This window comes from Protopterus annectens, chromosome 7.part0 (assembly GCF_019279795.1).
Source record: "Protopterus annectens isolate FY-2018-M chromosome 7.part0, PAN1.0, whole genome shotgun sequence".
In the NCBI taxonomy this organism is placed as follows: Eukaryota; Metazoa; Chordata; order Ceratodontiformes; family Protopteridae; genus Protopterus; species Protopterus annectens.
The window spans coordinates 1,503,198,103-1,503,225,123 of record NC_056739.1 but is presented as its reverse complement, the minus strand read 5'-3'; the positions used below and the strand labels follow the sequence as shown (position 1 = coordinate 1,503,225,123).

The window sequence follows — 27,021 nt, the reverse complement described above, 5'->3', positions numbered from 1 at the left end:
TTGTCCCATCATTCACTTAAAGTGGTTCATAGGTTGGTACTAGGCTATTGGCCCTAGGGCCTATACAAGCCTAGCCATAACAATTCCTTGGTATTTCTTCCCACACTATTTACTTCCTTGGACCCTTGTCTAGCAGGGTGACTGACGTGATCCCCGGGGTGAATTTCCTTTCTCCCATCCATTCGTCAAGGTTCTTTTTGAAGAGGGCCAAAGAGGTGCTCTGCTTGACACATATGGGCAGTCTAGTCCAGAGTCTGGGGAGTCTCTGGGTCAAGAACCTATCCCTCCAGCATGTTTTGTTTATTGTGATGACAAGGTTTAGATCCCTGGAGCGTGTGGCTCTGAGGGATTGGGATTTCTTTAAATGTAGCATGTCCAGCAGCTCTGGGTTTGACATGGCCTTGTATGTTAAGCTGAGATCACCTCTGAGTAGAGTATATGCGACAGAGTATAGCTGGAGTTTTTTAAGCCGCTCAGCGTGGGGCATCTGTTTTAGGCCTGTGATTCTTTTAGTGAAGTATTTCTGCAGCCTTTCCAGTTGTTGCAGATGTCTTGAGAGGTACATACCAAATGGGGTGTTGTATTCTATAGGGGGTCTAATGAGGGATGAGTACAGTGGAACAATGACCCCTTTTTTCAGGATGAAAAGCCCTTAGTGATGAGGTGTGCCACATAGAAGGATTTCCTGACTGCTGTGGCGATGTGGTTATCGAAGGTGAGACTGCTGTCCACCTGTGTCCCTAAGTCTCTTATCGCACATTTGGTGTTTATTGTACTGCCACTTATGTGGTAATTCACGGGTACATGTTTTTTCCCAAAGGGGATAACTATACATTTCTTGGCATTGAATTGAGCCCATGGCTCTGGCACCAAGCATCTGTTTCTGTAAGGCCCTTTTGTAGAGTGTCCACATCATTTGGTAGTGCACTATAACGTGGTTTCTTTCACTTTCTCTGACAAGAAGGTCTGTTTTTCCTTTTGTTACTGTCACTGATTTTTGTAAGTGTCTGCCTCAAATGCACTTTAAAAGCTGTTTAAGAAAGGCAGGTTTGAAATAGTAGCTAATTCAGTTAAATTTTTTCCACAACCTCAAAGTTGTTTCAGGCCCCTTTTCCCATAGTTTCGTTCTTATTTTGCCATAATCATAAACTACAAAGTAAGAACATCTCAGTTGTACTTCAGTAAAGACTGTTTCATTTGTTTGCTACCATTTCTGAAAGTACTTGTAAATGAAGTGGCATTCGCATTTTATGAATACAGTGATGCATGCTTCCCCATCATCACCTTTCTTTGAATTCTGTTAAGTCAATGTCGTATTTTGCTATTGTTTTTGACAACAGTTATGAATGCAATGTACTTTCAGTCCAAAGTACTGTGTTGCTTCCCTGCTGTAATTTCTGACCACACATTTTTAACCAGTAATGCCCCAATACAGTTCCAGTGAAAGCAAACAAGCAAACAGCATTAACAAATGCGTGATGATGATCATATGAATTATTGTGCAGTGGAAACCCTGACATTTGACAGACAAAGTTGGATGTCTCACTGCTCTGTCTTACATTCCTCTGTGACATAGTGTGAGGAAGCATGCTTCTATCTCAGATAAAAAAGCAGTCTACCTGTGCCGTTTTCAGTTCACTTTTGCTACACATATCGGAGAATATAGGAAGAAGGTTGGCAGTTGCTCAATCCAATTCTGGCCCCAGAGTTCTTTTCCTTCAAGATTCTACAGAAATGCAAGTGTCTTAATAGAGAGATATTTTTTGTTGCAGTCTTTTTGTACTTTTTGATTCTCTGGTCAAATATCCAGAGAAATTGAATTTGTTTCCAAAGGCAGGCTTGCTTCATGCAGACCGCAAAAGCTTCTGTTACTGCAGTCGTCAGTTCCTGTACATAGGTTTGTACTGGGCTATCTGCCCGAAGGCATATATTAGCCCAGCCACGTTGTGCGGTATTCACCACCCCTTTAGTAGTTCCCTAGACCCTTGTACTAGCAGCTAGTACCCTTGGCCCCTATCTAGTAGTGCTGTTGGTGTGATCCCCAGTGTGAACTTTCTGTTGCCCATCCACTCATCAAGGTTCCTCTTGAAGAGTGATAGTGAGGGGCTCTGTCTTATGTAGATCGGGACCCTGTTCCATAGTAAGGGAAGTCTCTGCAAAGGGAATCTATCCCTCCAGCATGTTCTATTCATTGTTGTGTTGAGGTTTATATCCCTAGAGCATGTAGCTCGAGTAGATTTGGTTTTGCTAAGATGGAGTATGTTCAACAATTCTGGGTTGGACATGGCTCTGTATGTTAGACAGAGATCGCCTCTGAGAAAGCGGTATGCAACAGAGAACAGTCTTAGCTTTTTCAATCATGCTGCATAGGGCAACTGTTTGAGGCCAGTAATCCTCCTGGTTAGGTACCTTTGTGGTTTCTCCAGCTGCTGGAGATGACTAGCCAGGTACATTCCAATTGGTGCATTGTACTCGGGTCTGATGAGGAAAGAGTAGAGGGGCACCATTACATCCTTAGATCTTGATGCGAACCCTTTCGTGATCAGATGTTTCACATAGAAGGATTTTCTAACCACTTTGGCAACATGGTTATCAAAGGAAAGCTGACTATCTACTTGGGTCCCTAGATCCCTTGTTTCTTCAGATTTCAGGGGATTACCTCCTGTGTTGTAGTTTGCGGTTACTCTGTTTTTTCCAAAGGGGATTACTACGCATTTTTTGCCTTTAGCTTGAGACCATGGCTTTGACACCGTGCATCAGTCTCATTTAGGCCCTTCTGGAGGATCTCCATGTCAACCGGAGACTCTATTATAGCACACAGTTTGCAGTCGTCCACAAACTTAGTCAGCCACAGCCCTTCCGTGCTTACCTGTACTTCTGAGAAGTATATGCCAAATAGGAGAGGCCCCAGGACAGATCCCTGAGGCACACCACTCATTACTGGTCTGGATTCAGACATAGATCCCGCTACTCTTACTTTATGGGATCTGTCTGAGAGCCCGTTTGCGATCCATCTTGTGACCTAAGGGTTTATTTCCAAGCTGGTGAGCTTATCAATAATACCTGAATGGGGAATGGTGTCAAATGCTTTAGCAAGGTCAAGGTAAGCCATGTGTACCTCCTTTCCCTTATCTATAGCCTGAGTAACTGTCTCAAAGAAATCCACCAGGTTCAGGAGGCATGATCTGCCCTTGTTGAAGCCGAACTGTGTGGGGAAGCCATATGGCCCTTCTCTGTCCTCCTTATCTGAACCTGCTAGAAGAAAAAGGGGAACCTCTCCTTTCCAAGAGTCTTGCTCCTCCTTGGAGTGTGAGGAAGACAGCCTGTACCACCCTTCTCCTTTGTTAGGATGTGACTGAGATGATACAGATACTCTCTCATCTAGTTCTCCTCCAGTGATACTCTCGGTTTAATGAGAGAACATTTTAAGTTGGATATGTGGGCAGTGTCAATTAGCAAGAAGACCTTTGGGTCTTAGAGGACCCTAAATTCAGAGAGATGCCGCTCAGTCTTTGAAACACATTTCAGACCACTTTTTGGCAGCGTCTCTAGAATTGTTTTTTCTGCCCTCTGCCCCTTAAAAGTTGGACTGTTTCTGCAATGTCTAATGGTCTTGACAGTGCTTATATGTAAAAAAAAAAAAAAAAAAAAAACTCTATTGTGGATCCTACAGTAGTCTCCCTGTATGTACCAAACGCTCCATATTGGTACCAGGCTGTAATACCCTCCCTAATAATAGTGAAGGTAGAGTCCTAGATAGATTTGAATAAAGAAAATCCATGACTGCCAACACTGGCTGTCAAGGTTATTAATTGCCAGATTCACTTGTCCAAATACTAGGGCAAAATCCTTAGTCGGATACCTATCCAGGAAATTAAGGCTGAAACCTTGAAGGTGCATATTTCTTTTACATTCCCAGACAGCTCAAAAGGTGATAGGAAGCATGTGATAGAATGGTGTGGGTGTGAAACTGTTGATGTCCAGGATGGCTACAACTGGTTTAGTCATGAGACTGTGAATGTGGCTAAGAATTCAGCCATTATGAGAAGACATTAAATGTGATTGTTTAACACTTCTTTTGATAAATTCTTACTTGTGAACACAGTCCAGGAAATCTTCAAGAAATTAGTGGAAAAAAAGAAAGATTTTGGAGATGTAAAGTGGATTTTCACTTTTTGTCCTGAGGTGTAGTTAGAATTTTCTTTCCAACACGCGCCATTCTACAGACATCAGTCTAAAGGCCAGCAGACCAGGAACAAGGTGTATGAAAAATGCCTGCAGAAGAGGAGCAAATCAGGTAGATGTGCAAGAAATAGTCTAACTGCCCCTACCAACTAATCACATTTCGGCTACAAACCCCACCCCTCCGCCTCATTCAGCCCTCACCCCCCCTCTTGCATAGGAGCAGGCTGACTTAAATCAGAAACATTTAGGCAAGGATAACTTTGGATAGCTTGATCATGAATATCATCACTTATGGATACAAGCTAGAATTCATTGCCATACTGCTCTTTATGGGGATGTCTCCCATCCTGAAAGACCAGTTAGAATTTGCAGTCCCTCTCTTCGAGCAACTGATATTGCAAGGGGCAGTAGAAGTTGTTGTCCTTTCAGAAGAAAGGTTTAGTTGTTACTCCCAATTATTCCTGCTCGCAAAAAGAAAGAAGACAGGGGAAAAAAAACTTTGAGACTGATCTAGACTTCTAAAGGCTCAGACACTTTTTGAAGATGCCCACATTAAAAATGCTTACCCTGCAGTCCTTTCTCTCCCCTTTGTCGTGCCCACAGTTTTCATAGTGATGTTAGGCCTAAAGGCTGCATATCTCCATGTTTCAATCTGCAGTAAATACAGACAATTTCTAAACTTCAAGATGGGGGAACCACAATTTTCTGCTTACTACTTTGCCATTTGGCTGTCAGCTGCACCTGTAGTACTGACCAGGTACCTGGCACCAGTGGTACCCCATCTGAAGATGAGTGGAACACATTTAACCTTTTTCTGGATGATTGCCTCCTTCAGGCTTTAATCAAGCAGTGAATCCTGGAATGCCTTTGAATTACCAGAGATTTTTTTCTTGAACTTGAGCTTCTCCATTAGTCTGCCCTTATCATAGCTGACCCTGGGCACATCCAATTTTTTTTCTTGAGCCAAGTCTGAACGTAACATAATGGAAAGTATATTTACATAAGGGAAATGTCATATTTATAGGGAGTTTCGTAATCTTACTGGCCCAGGTGGTTTCCATGACAGCAGTTAAACTTCTCAGGAACTTCTGGTTTGTGACCTCAGTTATTCTAGTGGTAGATGTTCTTCGTGTTTCACTGTTGCAATCATCACATTTGGGTTATCTCTGCCAGGGTAGTTCTCGGCCAGCCCAAATACCAGAGGCTTAGTATTTCTGCGTCAGTTGCTGTCACTTCAGGACTGATGTCAGGTCGTCAGTAGTATAAAGTAAGGCAGCCGACGCCAGTACATCAGTCTTTCTTGCCATGGAGCCCGAAGCAGAAACAGTTCGCACGAGTGCCGATCGGCCACTACCTGAGTTTCGTCATCTGAAGTGAAGCTGAAGTCTTCTAAAGCTAAGTACCCTGTTGGGGATCCTTTTTTCTTGCACTAACCGATGTCAGAAAAAGTTAACAATTGTCTCGCCTGTGGAAAGCAGGTACCACACCAAGACTTTCATTCTTACTGCGTCACTTGCTTTAGGCCCAGACCATAACGTCCCCCGCTGCTGCTTTTGTGCTTTGTTCAACACCAGAACTATCCGTCGTTGGGCCCTTATTGTAGCTAAATATTTTCGCTTACAGTCCTCAATGGCTTTAGTAAGCCGTCCGACGTCGGATCTTCCGAAAAAACATAAAGGTAAAGACAGAGACAGACCACACAGGTCCAAAACTACTGATGACGCTTCCGTTAAGCTAGTTGTCAATTCTGCGGTCCTCAGTGAGGCGCTTTCGTACCCCCTGATGCCCACTTCTGTAGATTCGCAGGCCGCTACCGAGACCCTTTCGGAGTCCGGTATGCCGCAAAACTCTTTGACTAAGGATCCTGCGGTTGTCTCTCCCTTGGATGGGTCCAGTGCCACTGAGCAGGCACCAGCTTCTGAGGAAGTCTTTCTCACTACTGATTCTCGACCCAAACCGACAACTTCTTTCGTGTCTACCATTCTTTCAAAAACTACCGAGTTTGTTAGGCCCAGAGTATGAACCACACCCAAGAAACCGATGACCCAAACTAAGGCACCTGCTTCCTTGCCTCAGTCTCAAATGCTTAAAATGGCAGAACACCTTATCATGCTGATCGGGGGAAGCCAAGCTACCCCTTCCAAAAGAAAGATCGATCTGTCCCCTGTAGTTTTGTCTGAACAGGAGTCTGATTCTGATGACACTGATGCATCTGAATATGAAGACATGCAACCCCTCTCTGCTTATGAAGATTCTGATGCAGAGGATTCAATTCCTTCAGGCTCTTCCCCAGAGGATTTTTCCTTTGGGGAAACCCTTCATACCTTAAGGGAGCACTTCCAGTGAGAAAGTCAGGACTACTCTCAGTCTAAAAAGAGACTCAGGGAATTTTTAGATCTTCCACTGCACAGACCCCCTGGCCATTCCCCCAGCCCTGGATGATGTTTTCCAGGAATCCAGTCTGACTCCTGATACTCTCCCTCCTGCACCCAGAAAACCAGACATGTGTTACAGTCTCTGACTCTCACAAATTTATTTTCAAAAATCCTACTGCTGACCCTGAGGTAATTTCTCAAGGGCCTAAAGGAATTAAAGCTACCTTTGCTAAGAATCCCACCCCTCAGATAGGGATTCCCGAGCACTAGACAGATGGGGTAAAAAAGTATACACCTCTGCTACTCTTGCTGTCAGAGCACTACATTGCCAGTTCCATATGCTAAAATATCAGCAACATACCCTGGAACTCCTCAAACAAAAAATGTCTTCCTTTCCTGCTTGTGCAGAATCTAAAGAGTTACAAGAGTTAATGCATTCTGCAAGTCCAGTATCCAAACACACCTTGCACTGTGGTTTTGACAACCTAGAAGCTTTTTGCAGGGCAGCAGTCACTGGTTCTGTCCTTAGACATACTTGGCTTAAGGAATAGCCCTTGCCAGACCATGTTAAATCTAAATTGTTGGATTCCCCCGTGCACAAAGATAACTTATTTGGCACTAAGGCAGAAGAGGTCTTAAAGATGGAAGAAAAAGCAAAATCTATGCAGACAGTTAAGGACCTCTTACAGGTCCAGCCACCCAGGTTTAGCAGGCATTGCCCCTCCAAGCACTGGTCCTTTCCTGCTCCCACCAGGCCAGTACAGCCCAGACCCCGTGGAAGCAGACCCCCCCCAGATAGCAGTCACAGGGAATGCAGAGATCTAAACAGTGGACTTCCTCCACTTCAAAAATGGGGAGTTCCAAGCCACCCCTTATGGTAAGAACTCACAATGACTCCTCGCCCACCACCTTCCTCTTCCCACCTTCACTTACCCCTGGGAGGAAAACTCTCCTTTCACACAAGCACCTGGGCCACCATTACCAACAACCGCTGGTTTCTCAACATAGTGTCCCAGGGATACAAATTTCCTTTCCACACCCTTCCCGCTCCAAAAGGGTTCCCAGATCTACCTCCAAACCAGTAGGCAGAGGTGCAAAAGCAAGTCCTTTCCCTGCTCTCTATGAGGGCAATAGAGCACGTTCCTGCAGAACAGAAAGGCCAAGGTTTCTACGCCACAGACTTTTTCTGGTGCCCAGAAAAGTGGGCACCTGGCACCCCATCCTCGATCTATCCATTCTAAACACCTTCCTGATGATACCAAATTTCAAAATGCTCACCCTCCAGCAGCTGCTACCCATGCTCTCCAAAAATGCCTGGCTAGCCACCCTAGACCTAAAAGAGACCTACCTCCACATTCCTATCAGGGAATTATGCCGAAAATATCTCCGTTTCAGGGCAGGGCAGGATCTCTGCACTTCCCTTTGGCTTACCTACTGCTCTGAGAGTTTTCACAAAATTTCTGGCTCCGGCCATTGCCTTTTGCAGACAAAGGAATATCCAGATTTACCCATACTTAGATGACTGCCTAACTCAGGCAGACAGCCAGGAAAACCTGCTCAAGCACTTGACCTTTGTCAAGTCCCTACTAACCTCCCTAGGGTACACAATCAATGAAAAGAAATCCAAACGGGTACCCACCCAAAGGATTATCTTCCTGGGAGCAAGCCTGGACACAGCATTTCAGATGGCATTCCTTACACCAGAAAAGCAAACTTTCCTGACAGCCTACTTCTCTCAACTAGCCACCATACCCCAGTTGTCTTCAAGGAAAGTCCTGCAAGCTCTCATTCCATGTGCCAGACTGCATATGAGGAAACTTCAATGGTACCCAAAAAGCCTTTGGTGTCAACACTCTCAAGACCTAGAGACTCCTATACCTATGATACCTTGCCTCAGAAAAGATTTTCTTTGGTGGGCAACAGCATGCTCCCACAACAAGGGCTACCTTTCTCACTACCCCCTGCTGCCCAGACCCTCACCACAGATACATCAGACTATGCCTGTGGGGCACACCTGGACGTCAGGTGCATACAGGGCCAATGGAGCCCACAGCAAATCCATCTGCACATCAACCAAAAAGAGATGATAGCTGTCCAGTGTGCCTTGACAGCTTTCAAACCCCTTCTCTCTCCAGGGGCTCTCCAGATCAAAACAGACAACACTGCTGTGATGTGGTATATCAACAAGCTGGGAGGGACTTGCTCCTACCCTCTGTGCAGGCTGGCCATGACCCTTTGGCACACAGCCTCTGCTATGCAACTCCACCTGTTAGCACAATTCCTACTATTTTATTTATTTATTTAAATTTGTTGACCGGGAGTGTCCGACTGGACGTAGGTCCAGTTTCAGCAGAGGCCCGGGGAGAAAAGCTCCACAGTAAAATAAACAGACAGTAGTTACATTGGATTACATAGCGATTAACAATTTAACATAGCAATTACAACATATTTACAGATGAAGAACATAGTACATCAGTAGACAACTAGAATATTTATCTGTGAAGTACATAACAGACATTAACATATGTTACAATGAGAAGTTCCTGCTGTATAATAAGTACTAGGCTTATGAGCATCTGAGCTTGCTATAATCAAGGTAGTTAGTGGAGTGGAAAGAAAGGTAGTGGTTGGATGGGGTGGATGATATTAGAGTGGGAGTTGCAAGGGCATAGCCAGCATGTTTTTAGGTGCGCTTTTAGTAAAGTTTTGAAGTGGGTGCATGATGGTATGGAGGTAATTGTGGGTGGGAGTGAGTTCCATAATTTGGCTGTGGCGCAAGAGAATAGTGCTTCACCGGCAGAGTTATTGGCTTTAGTGATCTGCAAGTGATTGTTGTTGCTGGATCTTAGTGGTCTGGTGGTGCGATAGGGTTGGAGTAGATTCTGGAGGGATGGGACATTTAGTGGATGGTTTACTAGTTTGTGGGCGAGTGAGAGTTGATACCACTGAAGGAGGTGAGGGAGTTCAAGCCAGCCCAGTTCAGCAAGTGAGAGACAGTGGTGACTACGATAAGATGCCCCTGTGTCGAATTTGGAGATTTTGTTGTAGCAGGTCTCTAGCTTGTTTAAATCACATTGCCTTAGGTTGATATATATTGGAGAGGCATAAAGTAGGGTGGAGATAAGGTGGGAATTTGCTATTGAAATCTTTGCTGCTTTGGTGAGAAATTGCTTATTTCTGTATAACGCTCCTAGTTTTTTGTGGACTTTTTTATGGTCATGGATATGTGAATGTCAAATTTTAGTTTGTCTATTTCCACTCCTAGCAATTTGGTGTGCTCAGTTGGGTATATAGTGGTGTTGTCTTTTGCTGTGATGTTAAAGTGAGAGTTATTTTGAGTATGTTTGGTGGGTTGGAAGATGAGTAGTTTAGTTTTGAGTTGAGTATTAATTGGGCATTGGATAACCATGTTTCAACAGAGGAAAAGGCTTCCTGTGTGACTTTTTGCAGTTTTGGTAGGGACTGGGCTGAGCAGATGATGGTCGAGTCATTTGCGTATTGTATGAGTGTGCCATGTTTGGTGGCAGAGGCTAGATTATTGGTGTAAACAGAGAAGAGTAGGGGTCCAAGGATGGATCCTTGGGGGAACCCCTATGGAGACAGGTAGTTGGGGAGATATGTCATTCTGCCATACAACGGATTGTTGGCAGTCAGACAGGTAACTCTGGAACCAGTTGGTGACTGATTGTGAGAAGGATAGGTGATTGAGGACAGAGATAAGTTGTGTGGGACCATGTCAAATGCTTTAGATAGGTCTAGGAAAGTAGCAGAGGAGAGATAACCATTGTTTTTATGCTGAAGGATAGTGTTAGTAAAGGAGAGTAAGGTTGTGGTGGTGCTATGGTTTGGTCGGAAACCATGCTGAGTACTGGAAAGGAGGTTGTTAGTAAGGAGGTAGTCTGAGACCTGAGAGTGTATGCATCTCTCTGGTATTTTGGAGAGTGGAGAGAGAATAGCTGTGGGGCGGTAATTGGTTAGTTCTGCGGAGGGTCCGCTTTTGTGGAGGGGAATTGTGTGATACTTTCCACAGTGTGGGAACGTAACTTTCTGACAGAGATCGGTTAATCAAGATGGATACTGGGTAGGCCAGAGCATCAGCTGCGATTTTTAGGTATTCACTTGGGAGGTTGTCTGCTGCTAATTTGGTGGGTTTAAGTTTAGTTAAGAGTTTTTTTTATGTTGGAGGTAGGTACAGGAGAAAAAGAGAAGGCAGTGGGGAGACTACTAGTAGAAGGTGTGGGTTGGAGGGGAGGGGGGTAGTGTTGTTTAGCTAGTGATAGTATGGTTTGGGTGAAGTGTGTGTTGAATGAGATATCAATATTTTCTGAGGAGTGAGGGATGTTAGGAGGAGGGGTACTGACTTTACCTGGGTAGAGGATGGAGTTTATGGAGGACCAGAATTGTTTGGGGCTGTGTTGTGAGGAGTCTAGGGCAGACTGGTTGTATTGGAATTTGTCCTGTTTTATTAGCTTTTTGACTCTGTTGCGTAGATCTAGGAATTTCTGTCTAGCTGAGGGGGTTTTGGTTTTGCGCCAGTGCTCCCAGGCTTTATCCCTGTTTTTCATTTCAACTTAGTGGTTTTCTGTAGCCATGGGGAGGGTTGTGCTTTGGTTCTGGAAAATCTTATGGGGGCATGGTAATTAAGGATGTTCAGGAAGGTAGTATTAAAAAATTCAACTGCATCATCTAGACTGAGGTACTTTAGAGGATGCCAGTTACATTCTTTGAGGGATGAGATCAATGCGAGTGGGTTAAAGTTTAGTTTTTTACGTATTTGATGGTAGATGACAGGTTTAGCTTGGTATAGGTATTTTTTGAGTAGGAATGTTGGGGAGTGATCACTGAGGCTATCTAATAAGCAGCCTGTTATATATGACTGGGGGCTCTTACTGACTAGTATCCAATCCAGCGTAGTGTGCTTGCTGGAGTTTTTATTTATCCTGGTTGGTGACTGGGCTAGTTGGGTGAAGCCATGAAGGTGTACATGATGGGTTGGATTGTTGCCAGAACAGGATTGCCAGTCAATATTGAAAGTCACCTAAGATGATAGTTTCTTGGGGGAGATGGTGGGTAGACGAGCTGAGGAGGTTTTCTAGTGGAGGGATGTTTTGGCCAGGTGGGAAGTAGCATCCAATTATGTTGATGGTTTTGTTTTGGTTAATTTCGAGGTTGGTATATATTATTTCTTCGTTGCCTATTTGTGGCGCTGATGATTTTAGATCTGGATGTTTAGATGCTGTTTAAATATTATAGCTACACCACCTCCTTTTTTGTTTAGCCGGTCTACTCTTAGTATGCCGTAACCTGTAGGGAGTATTTGCTCACTGGTAATGTGAGGTTTTAGCCAGGTTTCTGTCAGGATGACTATATCTGGGGAGTACAAGTCTATGGTGGCATGGAGTTCATGGACTTTGTTTGATATACTTCTAGTATTTAGGCTTAGTAGAAGGAAGTCACTTGGCTTTCTATTGGCTGTAATATGGGAGAAGTTGTGGTTTCTAGTCTGATTATGAGGATTGGGGTTGGAGATGGTAGGGCCAGGGTTGGGGTGGATGTCTCCACTTAGGGCTAGTTTTGATATGCATGAGATTATTAGTTTTCTCAGTCTTTGAATGTGTTTGTTTATAAGGGAAACTTTATGATTGTGCTCTGTGGGTAATAGGTATGGTGGGAGGGTTACTATGTTAAGTTGTAGGGATGCTTTATGTTTGAGTAATATAGTTGGTAGAATGTGGGGGGTGCATAGGGATGGTTCTTGAGCTGGTGGGAGGGGAGCTGAGTGTGGGTGAGACATGAGTGGTAGTGTGAGTAGTAGTACAGTGGTAGTGGTTCAGTGGGGGAATGATGGAGCTTTGGTAGGATGTAAGATATGCAAGGAGAGTGCATGCAGTGAGCATAGGAAAGGTATGCTTGTACATGTTAGTTGAGGAGGTGTGATAGTAGTGGGAAGATGGAGGAGGTAGTGTTGGGTTAGCGCTGTGGTTAGCTATTGGAAAGATGGGAAGGATTTGAGTGCAATAAAGGTGGGACCACTGGGGGCAGGAGGGAATAGGGGGCAGGGTGGGGAGCGAAGCGGGTAGAGACCCTGTTAGTTGCTCATATGAGGGGGCTGGAAACAATCACAAAGCAAAGACAAGTATGTGTTAAGAAACAATCACAATTGACCAAGGACTGCTCTGAAACTGTAAGTCATTTCTTAATTTCTCAGGTGGAAAAACAGGATAACCTTGTATCAGAACCTGCTAGGTTCTCAAAACTCTCTGGCAGACCACTGAAGCAGAAGTCTTCTGGAGCCACACGAGTGGCAGCTCGACAAAAGAACCTTCACCCTGATAACTCAGAAGTGGGGCACCCCGAAGGTCGACCTCTTTGGCTCCCACACCAACCACCGGCTCAGCAAGTTGTGCACCAGGGAGCATCACTGCGTGGCTTAGAAAGTGGATGCTTTGTCTTTCCCCTGGGTCAATTTATCGGTCTGTGCCTTTCCTCCACTACCTCTCATCCCCAGGGTACTGCTCAAAATAAAGGAGGAAAAGCCAAGGACAGTTCTTATTGCTCCAGACTGGCCTCACCAGCACTGGTACCCACTGCTGCTCAGCCTGTCCCCACTGCCACCATGGCATCTCACTCAGATTCCAACCCTCCTGACCCAGAGGGAAGGAGAATTCATGCATCCCCAATTGCAGACCCTCAGTTTGGGAGCTTGGCTTATTCCCTAACCCTCGATCAATCTGCCAACCTCAGTCAACAGGTTCTAGATGTCATACATGAGACCAGACGGCTTAGCACTAGAAAGTCTTATGCTGGCAAATGGAAAAGGTTCAGCACCTGGATTCAGGCTATGGGAGCCAATACGGCACAGCCCTCCCTCCCTCTTATCCTGGATTACTTAGCTGACCTGCTTCACAGTGGTGTTTCTTTTTCCTCTATTAAAATTCATGCCTCTGCTATCTCTGCTCATTTCCCCACTGAGCAGTTCCTTTTCTCACACCCAGCCTCTGATCAAACAGTTCTTAAGAGAGGCTAGTAACTTGAGACCACCCAGACGAGCACCAACCGCAGCTTGGGACCTTAACTTTGTGTTGGAAAAGCTCACCCTGCCCCCTTTCGAACCAGCCTCTTCAGCAGAGCTAAAATTTCTCTCCTGGAAGACAGCTTTCCTTCTGGCCATCACTTCAGCCAGAAGGGGCCTCCGAGCTGCAAGCACTCATGGCTGTGGAACCCTTCATCATCTTCCATGCTCACAGGGTATCCCTCAGGACTAACACGTCCTTCATGCCCAAGGTGGTGTCTAGTGTGGCTCTCAACCAAATCCATTCATTTGCCCACTTTTTTCCCTAACCCACAGAGCAAGGGGGAAAGGATCCTGCACTCTCTAGATGTGCACAGACAGCTCATATTCTATCTAGACAGGAATAAATCCTTCAGAAAGTCTAATCAACTGCTGGTTAGCTTTGCTGCAGGGGCAGAAGGCAAAGCCATTTTTAAACAAACCATTTCAAAATGGATAGCACACTGCATCCATTTCTGTTACAAGCAAACGGAAAGGGGGTCAGGACTTATTCCATCTGGGCAGCCTCCACCTCTACAGCTTTCCTCAGAGGAATCCCCACCAGGGAAATCCTGGAGGCTGCCACCTAGACATCTGTTCACATTTTTACCAGACATTACCACCTGCCTATCTTCTCCAAATCCAGGGCAGGGTTTACCTCTGCAGTCTTGCAGGAAGTTCTAGCCAGCCCCTAGTTTTCTTGACTGCCTCCATCCATTTCCTCAACTGTGTCCATCCATTTCCTCAGCTTTAGGAATCAACCCAAATGTTATGACTGCAGCAGTGAAACACGAAGAACATAGTGCAGTTGTGTACACTTACCATAAATGTAGTTGTATGTGTGTATTCACTATTGCAGTCCTGGTTTCCCTCCCTCCATCCCCTCTTCTTCTCTTTCCTTACAAGGGCCATATTGGTATTTACTTTCTACTAGTGGGGTTCTTCCACCATAACCTGACTCCTGACAGGTTAGGGCAAGAAAAACTGATGTAATGGCATCTGCTGCCTTACTTTATACTACTGACGACCTGACGTCAATCCTGAAGTGACAGCAACCGACGCAGAAATACTAAGCCTCTGGTATTCAGGCTGGCCGAGGGCTACCCTGGCAGGGTTAACCCAAATGTGATGACTGCAACAGTGAATACACTTGAACATCTACTTTTATGGTAAGTGTACACAACAGTACTTTTTGGTGTGGCTAAATATGAGAAACATCCAATGATACCTTCAGGCCAGATGGCATCAATATCTGCAACCCTGGGACAGGACCATACCATTGCAACCGTGTATCATGAGAAATTCCACTTTGTGGATGATACAGGTCTAGACAAATGAAGTCCTATGGTTGTTAGTATTATAACACAGTCTGACTTTGATGACCAATGCCTCAGGCATTATCTTATGAGCCCACTCAGGAGCTCTAAGGATTTCAACCAAGTGAAACCAAATTCAAATGCAACTTAACATCATTTCAAAAGAGATGCTGGCTGTCATTTTAGTCCTGGGACTTTCATAATCTTGTGAAGTTAAGGATGATGATGTTTACCACAGTGCTATGTTGCATAAGCAGAGCAGCACTCATTCATACTGCTGTGCAGGCTGCTGATGCAAACTTGGGATTTGGCAGTGAGTACTCGGAAAGCTCAGAGACAACCTAAGCAGGACTCTATTCAGAGGGCACAACTGCAGCTGAAAACTGAGGTTTTCAGGTTCCTGATAGGGGGAAGGGCTGGACATAGACCTCTTCACTTTTTTGGCAAATCACCAGTTTCCCAGATACTGCTTAGATTTCCATGCAACTAAAATGGGGAGGGTGGATTTGTGTGTGTTTTTTCCCACCCCATTAATAGCAAGGGTGTTGCAGAAAGTAAGGGTGGAGAGGTTCAGAATTATCCCAATAACACCACAGTCAGCAATGAGAGAGGCAGTATGGCACTGCACGCAGTGTGAGGGGCTTCCAAGTCTTGTATGGATAAGATTTTAAAATACAATTCTGTAATGTATTGAAAGCCAGTACACACTTTGCGAAACAGGGACAATATTTTGGTATCACAAAGTACCAGTAAGTAACCTTGCTGCAGAGTTTTGTAGCAACTACAGATGGTTTAACTCAGAATGTTCCAAGTAAGGGTCATTCTAGTAATTAAAGTAAGGCAAGACCATAATATGGACACCTACTAAGAGATCTGCTTGAGGCAGGAGGTGCTTGATCCTGGAAATGTTTCATACTTGGAAAAAGGAAGATCCTGAGAACTGCAGATATGTGGTCCCAAAGGGTTAGCGGATAGTCCAAGAACACTCCTAAGTCATGCACTTCTCCTCAAGTTCAAGCTTATTTTCTCTGAAAAAAAATTATCTAATTAGGAAGAGAGCAGCAGGGGCCTGTCTGAAAGAATGAACTGCTATGGCTCTAGTTTTGGAGGAGTTGGTCTTTCAGCCAGTTAATATGCAAGCCATAAATGAATGGCTTCCAGCTCTTTATAAATGGGAATGTGCAAGAACTATATCTTCTTGTGAAAAGGAGAGGTAGAGATGTGTGAGCTTGGTGTCTTCATCATAGCAGTGATATACTAAATCCCTGTTCATCATTAGGTCCCTCATAGTTAACATATATACCCAAAGTAAAAGATGTCCCAAGAAGTAGTCCTGTGACATTTAATCACAAAGATAGAGGGAGGGGAAATTATCCAAACATAGCCTTCTAAGTGAGTCTAGAGAGGTAAGATTATAGAGGAAATGCTACAGTAAGATCTTAAATCATTTGGTCATGATACCATGGTCTGTGGTATCGAGTGCAGCTGAGAGATCTAAGACTGATACTGAATAGTACTGCTGGTCTCTAGCAATTAGATCATTGACTTTTTGAATCAGAGTAATAATGTTGCTATGGCGAGTACAAAACATGGATGGAAGTGGATCCATGTGCCTACTGACTAAGTCTCACATTGAATAGAAATTGCATTCTCAATAACCTTAGCTGGAAAAGGAGGGTTAAAGGTAGGGCCGTAATTCTCAGAAGTGTTATGCTAGATGACTTCTTCAGGATAGACGTGACAAAGGAACGTCAAGGCTGAATGAAAAAGTCTAGACCTCATTGAGGAGACCAAAATCTGAAATGTCTCTGGGTCAAGAACATCAAGGAATAGCCTTGGCATAGAGGCCTAAAACCCCAATTAATAAACTGCTCTAAGACCATGGTGGAAATACTTCTGTAGTATCTTAATTACTCAACCAGATGCAGTTGAAAGATCCAAGAAGACTAATACTGAATAGTAACTCTGGTCTCTTGCCATTAGAAGATCTTTGACTACTTGAATGAGCAGTCTCTGTACTGTGGCAAGTGCAAAACCCAGACTGAAATGGGTCCTTGAGCTGGTATATCACTGGACCAGGGACATTGACTGGCCTGGACTGGCCAGATGGTTTGTATAAAGGGATAAAGACAGGGCTATGACCTGTGGTGGAATCTGTACTGAAGACTGAGACCATATGAGTGCTATTTTCTGGTCAGGGTTGGGCAGTCTTAAGGGCTACATCACCTGCTGAAGTGAATGACAGCACTCATGAACGGTACTGAGCTTGTAATGTGGAGTTAGGGTCAAAAAATGGAGAGAACTTCCCCTGGCAGGTGCCTGAATGATGTCACCTGCCAGTCAGCTGTCACACTGGTGAAGGAGAAATAAATGGGCCAGTTGACTAAGACAGGGACTGATGGCTGTCAGGCAGCAGGTCAAAAAGCTCAAAAAATTAAAAAGGCTTTTTTGGACAATCCTTGTTGGATAAGAGTCTAGTCTGTAAAGCACAGAACACATGCCCAAGATCCGAGTCAAAAGCACGTTAATCAGGAATGCCAAACAATGTTCAAATAATGGAACAGTGTAAGCCTAGAACTACTGCGACACCCATGGGTTCAAAAGGCTATGATAGCGGCAGGGCTGTCAGCAAAAAAAAAAAAAAGAGCCATAGACTTGCATTGCTGGGCAGATAAAGCTCAATGAGTACTAAGGCAGGATGGGCTGCATAAAATATTCACCACTCAGAAGAGCATAACGGGTCAATCTCTGCTGAGACATCTCTTGACACCTAAGTTGCTGTCTTATAAGTGATTGCAGCCTGGTGCATCTCTTAATGTTCCACACACCCACATAGTTTCAGTGATGCTGCAGTCTGAACCTTTCTTGTCTCAAAAAGAAAATTTCATGGTCGAACCAAGACTCATACTTCCTACTAGTTAAGAAAAGTCAAGCAAGACTTGAGATGAGTAAATCAAGTGCTGGGGAAAGAGATGAATTATAGTCATTGCTCAAGACATCAAGAGAACCACCACCACCATCCACAGGAAACTGAAAGAATGCAGAACAAAAATAACTGCAGTACTGTGACTCAGTAACTCATGCTGGGGAGGGGGGTGGATGAAGTGGACAAGGAAATGGTCAGGCCAAGAGACCAGTCCCACCCCACCCCAGGATAAACCCCCCCTCATTCATACCCCACCCCAGGATAAATCCCCTCATTCATAATCAAGGTTATTTCAGAATTTTTCCTTAATCAGACCATTCAGCTGTCTGTATTCTTTGCTCAGCTTCTCAATTTTACTGAATGTTCATGTGCATTATCTGGAGATAACAAAGTTCTTCCGACAGATTGAGTACATTTTTATAGCCCTTGCTTCGTGGAAGGGTAGATAAAATAGTTTCACAACAATCCCCTTCAAATGTCTAGAAAATTGCATTTTATTGTGTCATTAGAAGTATGGAAGGGCAATTCGGGGAAGTACTCGCGCATCTAGTATTTTTTGTTTTTTTTACACTTCTCTGCTCAAAGCATTTTTGAGGTAGCCAATTTATTCTCCATCCTCACATTCTCAGAACATCGGAAAGTTGATTACTGGTCCAGAAGCAGAGCAGGATTTGGTACCACAGTCTTGTCAGGGCTCATCTAGAGACTGTGACAGGGCAGTCCTCTGCTCTTTCATCCCTCCATTCCTGATATAGCTTTGACAGTGTTCCCATGTGTCAGGAATTCTAGTGTACCAATGAGCCTTGCAGTGACTAGTCACAATTCTCAACAATTAGAACAGGTACTGTAATAACAGCAAGGCCTCATCACTGCTATTTAGTTTGTAGTGGGATAACTTCTGAGGTTTCTGGTCTCCACCAGAGGTCACACAGTCATCAAGCTCCCTCAAGCCCTCCAGCTGGGATAGGAGCGCTGGCTGCTTCATCCTTTTACTGTCATCTTGCTTTACCAGGGACTCAAGTCCTTTCACAAACTTAGTTCACAGGCAGCACAGCTGAACACCTTGCTTCCATGCCATTGGGCTGGTTCCACAAAGTAACTGCATTTTCTTTGATGACTATAGAGCATAGACACCTTTTGCATACAAAGCATCATTCCAAGACATCCAGCACTAGGGCAATAGTTTCTTAAAATATGCTCTTGCACCCAGCTTTCAGCACATAGCAGTGAAGTAAATGTTTTGTAGTTGATGGTCATTCTTCTGGAGCAATTGTTACCTTCACTAATACAGCATTCGGAGATGACTAGTGTGTCCTTCATACAATTCAAGGAGTCTTGTATTCAAAGTAATAAACTAATATAGCCATTTTTAGATCTTATCCTTATTTTCTGGAGTATCACTGCTGCTGTTCATGAGTAAAAAAGGAAATAACTGCACACAGACTTTCTACTTTCTTGGTAATCTAACCTTAGATATACTAAAGTACTGTAATTTTTTTATATATATCTGCCTGCTGAGGATAGGATTCTTAGCTCCTTGATTCTGTTGCAAAGGAGTATTAACAACTTTAAATATACCTACAAATCACACCCGTAATTGGCTAATCATAGCGCTCTTCCCAGAAACCAGGATAAAAATCTGTGCTAGCATAGTCTGTCACTGCCCTCACTTCTAAACACACTCTAGAAAACGTTCTCTGCCTTATCTTCTTAGTTACATAAGCACATTGCTGAACTAGGATGAGCAAAGATGGTGACTGCCCTGGTTGCAAGCTGTTAGAGGGGTATGGGTTCATAGGTGATTAATACTAGGCATGCAGTTCAGGAGACCATTAAGGAGTCTAGCCAAAAATTCCCAATTGTCCTAATACACTGTCTGGTTAGGTGACTTGCTGAAGGTCACACAGTAGGCAAATGGAGGTGGAAAGATCCAAACCCTGTACTCTTGGGGCAGGAAGCAGCTCAGTAACAAGTGAGAGCTTTATTCCTGTGAGCTAACTGCTCATATGTGATATGCACAAACAAAGAACTTCCCATGCTGTAATCTTCATGATTTTTCCAGCATCACTAACTGCCACCCTTGGAACTTTTGACTAGTCTTCTGTGTGTAATACTACTGATGCCGAGGCAGCCTGTAACTTTAAAAAAAATATTAGCAATGCAGAAGACTGTGTTTCCCCTTATATTGGTAAACAGCAGTGCTCCTTGTTAATAATATAAAGACTCTGGTACTAAGAAACAGCGATCCTCCACCTCAGGTGACCCGAACGTCGGCTCCTATACAAAAGCTTTCAGCATAGTTACTGTTGGTGCGTGGGACGTCACATGTAGGGCCATAAATCAGAGACTTTAAATGTGACATCTGCGAGCACAGATCTCAGAACTTTTCTGCTGCAGTCGAACATCAGATCGATTGCATCGCTTCTCTTTATCAAGATGTCCAAAGCTAAGTACCCTGTTGGGTACTTGTACTACTTACTTGAACTTAGTTTGCTGGTTTTTACATTGGCCGATGTCCACTAAGAAGGGTAAATGGCGATGCAGGTGACAAATTCCACATAAGGACACCCATAACCATTGCATCTTTTGTCTAGGCCGGAAATACAACCATACCTCCTGTGCCATCTGCCAATCTTTCGTCCCTAAAACTCTTAGAAGCCATTTGGCCACCCTTAACCTGTACTTAAAAAATCAAAGGCTTAAGAAGCCAGCCCTTGGGATGGATCCAGAATCAGTCAAACCAATAGAACCGCCGAAGAAAAAGAAAGTTTTATGGCCTACCACTGCTGCCTCTCCATCATTGGACACCCCGTCAACCGCAGATATAGGGGTTGAGGGAGGTCTGCTAGAACTGTCTGCTTCTACGTCTCCCTCTGGCACGTCCACGGAGATGTCTCAGACGTCGGTTATTCCCAATGTCAAGGGGGAACCAGGTTCTACATGACGCCTTTCTGGATCTCAGGAGTCCGAGTCTCCTTCCTTTACTAAGGCCTCAGATTCAAGGCCTACAGGGTCTCCCAAATCTACTCCATTAAAAAGAAAACAAAAAAAAGTCCTTTACTCACTCCCTCATGCAGGCCTTCATGGCCCTTAGGCCTATACCCTCCTCAGCCCCCTCTTTTCCAATGCTCAGCCCAAGGCCTACTTCTGCTGCCTCACTCCATCACTCTATTCCCCAGAAAGAAGAAGAAGAAGCCCTCTCTTGCTCAGATGAGTCTATCACCTATTCCTCATGATAGCCTCCCCCCTGGAATATTATTCTCCAGATGAGGATTCTTTTGAAAGAGATTCCTCTCCAGAGGACATAACATTTGGTGAAACCATCACCAAGATGAAGGAATACTTCAATTGGAATAATTCCCAAATGACAGAAACTCAAAAAAGATACTTTGAGTTGTTGCAGGTTGAGTCACCCTCTCCATCAGCCATTCCTCCAGTGATCCCTGCATACCTTGACGCATTTGCTTCCTTCTTTAAGAACCCTGACTCTCAGCCTCCAGCACCAAAGAGACTAGACCGTTTCTATAAAGTGCCTGATGACCACAAATTCTTAGCAAAACCTCCCTTGGCTGACCCTGCTGTCATTGCTCTGGCCCCAGATAGACTATCTAGATTGCTGCCTTCATTGTCTCTCTTACCTTCAGATAAAGACAGTAAAATTATGGATAGGCTAGGCAAGAAAACTTACACTTCCTTCACCCTGGCCTTCATCACAATTAACTACCAAACACGTGGTAAAGTATAAAACAACTAGGCGAATAACTGATAAGCAAAATCAAACAGTCCAAAACAGCACGTTTATTCTTTTAAGTGCTTTTCGTCAGTTACGTCCACTGACTTCTTCAGAAACAAGTAAAATTAATTACCAATGTCCTTGTATATAAACAATTAAAACTTCATTGTCACATGACCAAATGAAAATCCCATTCATTCCATTTAAAACAACAATAACTAGTTCGTCTCGAGACTTAAAATAGGTATAAATTAGACGATAAACACAGGTAATACTACACACAAACATGTTACCCGGGAGTTAATACAACCGTACAATTATGAATCTAAATAATTCTACTTTAGTACATTAGTGGGTCATTAAATTAAACCCATTACAAAAGCTAGGCTGATGCAAGTATGTAAAACCAGTCACCTCTTAAGGCTATTCAATTTTAGCATACTAGTTATAGAGCAAGAATCGTTTAATCCAGGGTGACTGTAAGCATTTAACCTCACTTGCCATACCAATTCTAACTGTTTGAGTTTGAGTGGTCTCAGTCCTCCTCTACAGTCAATGTTAGCATGGTCAATGGCCACAAAGTTGAAATTATGGTTATTATAAACTATGTGTTTAGCTAAAGCGTTTTCATATTTGCATTTCTTAATAGCATATAAATGTTCGTACATTCTGTCCCTAAGTCTTCCTCTGTTTTTCCTATATAGAAGGCCAGACAGAATGTACATTTAGCTAAATAAATAACAAAAGTAGAGTTACAATTGAATCTGTATTTCAATTTGTAAGACCTACCATTGACGTAAAAACAGATGTCCTTCAAGAATGCAACTGCAGTCATAACATATGGGTTGTCCTGCCTCAGGCAGCCCTCGGTCGGCCTGATTCCAAAGTCTGGGTCCGACGTCGGCTGATGTCGCATTTCTCTCCGACTTCAGAGCGGCCGGAGTACATAAGCATCAGCCGACGCCATTTTCTTCGGTCTTTCTTGCCGCGCGGTGCCCGAAGCAGAAGCATTTCGCAAGTGCCGGTCGGTCAGCTCCTGTATTCTTCGATTCCGAAGTCATCAAAAAAGCTAAGTACCCCGTTGGGGACCTTTTCTTGCCTCAGCCGATGTCAGAAATTACTGAAAAAGTTAACAATTGTCTTTCTTGTGGTAAACAAATACCTCATAAGGATTTCCACTCTTACTGTCTTCCTTGTCTTGGCCCAGACCACGACGTCTCGGCGTGTGTAGCCTGTGCTCGCTTCAACATGCGCACTCTCAGGCGCCGGGCGGAGTTCGCTGAAGATTTTTTCGGCGAAAAATTTGCTTACACAATGCCGTCGGAACTTCCGACATCGCAAACCCAAGCGAAAAGACCGGGACCGACATCCTCGGCCCGCGTCTACCACCGACTCCACGCCAAAACCTACCGCGAGTGCTCCGGTTCCCTCTGAGACGGTCTCTCCACTGCTCCGAACCGAAGACACCGCATTACCGACGACTCCGATTCCGGATATCACTCCGACGCCAGTTATTGATTTTCCTCCGGATACCGAAACCGAGGAAATGCCCAAGACCGTTGCCGTAGACAAGGTCACTCCTGCACGTGGAGCTGCCAGGCCTCCTATGGCCATGTCTATTAAGGCCTACACTAGGGCTAAGGCAGCCAGCAAAACTAAGCATCTTACTACTAAAACCTTACCTCAGCCTACTCCAGAGACACAAATTATGTCTATGGCTGCTGACTTAATTTCTATGATTAGAGGTTCACAGGCCCATCCTGAGAGAGGATCCCAGCCTCCTTCTGATAAAAGGCCCTGGGTTGAACCCTCTGACCCTATTCCGTCAGATGAAGACTCTGAGGGCTCTGTCCACTCTGATGGCCAGGAAGAGCTCTTCCAGACCTATGAGGACTCTGATGCAGAGGATTCCATCCCCTCGGCCTCCCCTCCTGAGGATATTTCTTTTGGGGAAGTTCTGCATACCATGAGGGAACATTTCAAGTGGCAAGGCCAGGAATATTCTGATTCCAGAAAACGCCGGACTTTCCTTAAGAAGCCCCAGCACAGGCCCTTAGCTATTCCTCCTGTACTTGATGTTTTGGATGATTTATTTTCTGACTCTAGTGTTACCCCTGACTCTCTTCCTCCTGCTCCAGCCAAGCCAGACAGGTATTACAGGATCCCAGAAACACATTCCCATTTATTCAGGGCCCATACTGCTGATTTGGAAACTATTTCACAGAGGCCTAAAGGAGTTTCAGCTTCCACCTCTAAAAATCCATTGCCCTCCAACCGGGAAGCTAGGTCATTAGAGAGATGGGGCAAAAAGGTTTACACATCCACTACTTTATCTATGAGAGCTTTGAATTGCCTTTTTCATATGTTACAATATCAGGATTTCCTGTTAGAAGATTTACAAAAAACATTGGCCACTCCTGATCCTTTAGACAGGAAGGCTTTGCAGGAAGCTGTACATAACAATCAGCAAGTAAGCAATCACTTCCTGCAGTGTGGATATGATGCACTGGAAGCTTCATGTAGGGCAGCTATGACAGGGGCAGTCATTCGTAGACATGCATGTTTAAAAGATCAACCTCTACCAGATCATGTAAAGGCAAAACTTCTGGATGCACCTTAGGAAAAGAACAAGCTTTTTGGTGCTAATGCTAAGGATGTGTTAAAGACCATCGAGGAAAAAGCAAAATCAGTTCAGACGGTGAAAGATTTCCTCCAGGTTTAACCCCCCAGATTCAGTAGGAATTGGCCTTCAAAAAATTGGTCCTTTCCTAATCCAGAAAAGTTTCAAAGGGGTAAAAACAGACGTGGCCGAGGAAGAGGCCAATACAGAGGTCCTTACAGGGGACGACAATGACAGCCAGGAAACCAAAGAAGTGACGCAGGGGTTTCACCTGCCCCACAGCCACAATCTCAATGACTTTCCTCTAGTTCCGCCTACCAGGGAACAAATAGAAGCTCACTTGGGCGGGAAATTATCTCTGTTTGCAGAAAATTGGCACAGACTGACAAAGGACAAATGGATTTTGGGCATTATAGACCGAGGCTACAGGTTCCATTCTCATACTTTGCCAAGAAAACAAGGCATGCCAAACCTACCACAAAACCAGAGGGCAGAGGCTATCAAGCAAATCTCTCTGCTGACTCGGATGAAAGCAATAGAAAGAGTTCCACAACAAGAACAAGGCCAGGGGTTTTACTCAAGACTGTTCCTTGTTCCAAGAAAAGAATCTCAATGGAGACCAATACTGGATTTGTCCGCATTAAACACCTTTCTCATAGTACCAAAGTTCAAAATGCTGACTCTACAGCAACTCCTTCCCATGCTGGGCAAGGGTCTTGGCTGATTACTCTGGACCTCAAGGAGGCATACCTGCATGTCCCTATCAGACACAGCTGCAGAAGATACCTCAGATTTCTTGCAGGGCCAGAGCATTATCAATTCTCAGCATTGCCTTTTGGCTTATCTACTGCGCCCAGAGTATTCACAAAATGCCTGGCTTCAGTAATTGCTCATTGCAGTCTCCAGGGGATACAAATTTACCCGTACCTGGACAACTGCCTCATACAAGCGGACGACAAATTGATGTTGACAAAAAACTTGGACTATGTCAAACGATTACTTCAAGCTCTGGGATACACAGTCAACTTCCAAAAGTCAAGACTGCAGCCATCCCAGCAAATAATCTTCTTAGGAGCCAAATTAGACACAGCCTCTCAAATGGCTTACCTGACAGAAGACAAGCAAGAGAAGTTAACTCATTACTTCAAAGGTTTAGCAAAACTTACCCAGATGACTGCAAGGAGATTCCTACAGGCCCTGGGTTACATGGCATCCTGCATTCTCCTGGTTCCATTAGCAAGACTACACATGAGAAAGCTTCAATGGTACCTAAAAGCATTTGGTCTCAGCACAGCAACAACTTGGAGACAAGCATACCGCTCATTCCATGCCTACAAAAGGAATTCCTATGGTGGGCCTCGGTGAGCCAGGCAAACACAGGTATGTCATTCAAAAAACCACAGATAACACAGACCATGACCACAGACGCCTCAGACCTTGGATGGGGGCACATGGAAGGCAGGTGTATACAAGGACAATGGTCTCCAAAGGAAACACATCTGCATATAAACCAAAAGGAAATGCTGGCAGTAATGCATGCCATCGAGGCCTTTCAACACCAACTTCAGCAAGGCCATTTACTGATACGGACAGACAACACCACTGTGATGTGGTATATAAACAAGCAAGGGGCACCCACTCTTACCCCCTTTGCAGACTGACAATGCATCTTTGGGAAAAATCACTGAGCCTAAACATCCAGTTACAATCCCAGTTTGTTCCAGGCAAAGACAATGTGTTGGCGGACAGCCTAAGCAGGAATTTCACAGATCCACACGAGGGGAGGTTACATCCGAAGATCTTCACACAACTCACTTCGACATGGGGCAGGCCAGAAGTAAACCTATTTGCCTCTCACCTCAACCATCATCTGCAAAAATTCTGCACAAGGGCATACCATCCAAAAGCTTGGAAAATAGATGCTGTCTCATTCAACTGGAACTTCCTAACAATCTATGCATTCCCACCTCTGCCACTGATGACCTCAGTATTACTAAAGATCAAAGCAGAGAGACCCAAGGGAATCATAATAGCTCCGGACTGGCCAAGACAACACTGGTACCCACTACTACGGAGCATATGTCACACCAGGAAGTGGGCCCTTCCCCAATGGCCTCTACTTTTGACTCAACACAATTTCAAAATAGTGCATCCAAACCTTCAGACACTGCAGCTAACAGCCTGGGAGATCCCATAAATAACCTCAACCTATCTCTCTCCAAGGAAGTTCAGCGGATACTAACAGAGGCTCGAAGACCATCCACCAGAAAGGTTTACTTAGCAAAATGGAAGAGATTCAGCATTTGGAATACCAGCAAGGGACATGATGCATCATTGTTGAACATCCCGCTCATCTTGGAATATTTGGCAGATATGCTAAAGAACGGCCTCTCATATTCTTCCATAAAGATTCATGCATCAGCTATTTCAGCTAGATATAACACTGATCCTCCTGTCTTTTCACACCCTTTGCTAAGGCAATTCCTCAGGGGAATCAAGAACATTAAGCCACCAAGAAAGGCCCCAGTGCCAGCCTGGGACCTCAATTTTGTCCTAGAAAAACTGACTCTACCTCCATTTGAGCCAGCAGCTTCAGTTGACTTTCCATTTCTCTCATGGAAGACAGCTTTCCTGTTGGCAATTACCTCAGCAAGAAGGGTTTCGGAACTACAGGCCCTAATGGCAATACCACCGTTCATAATTTTTCACAGAGACAGGGTTTCATTAAGGACCAACCCTACTTTTATGCCAAAGGTGGTATCTAGGGTTTCTTTAAATCAAGCTATTCATCTGCCTGCTTTCTTCCCCAATCCTG

At 44.4% G+C, this 27,021-nt stretch overlaps 1 protein-coding gene across 1 annotated transcript in view; it reads left to right on the top strand.

Annotated features, from left to right (window-relative positions):
- Positions 1–27,021, top strand: part of BRPF1 (bromodomain and PHD finger containing 1) — a gene marked incomplete at its 5' end in the record, with an annotated part of 1,674,836 nt that overhangs the window by 1,580,943 nt on the left and 66,872 nt on the right. The window lies entirely within an intron of this gene.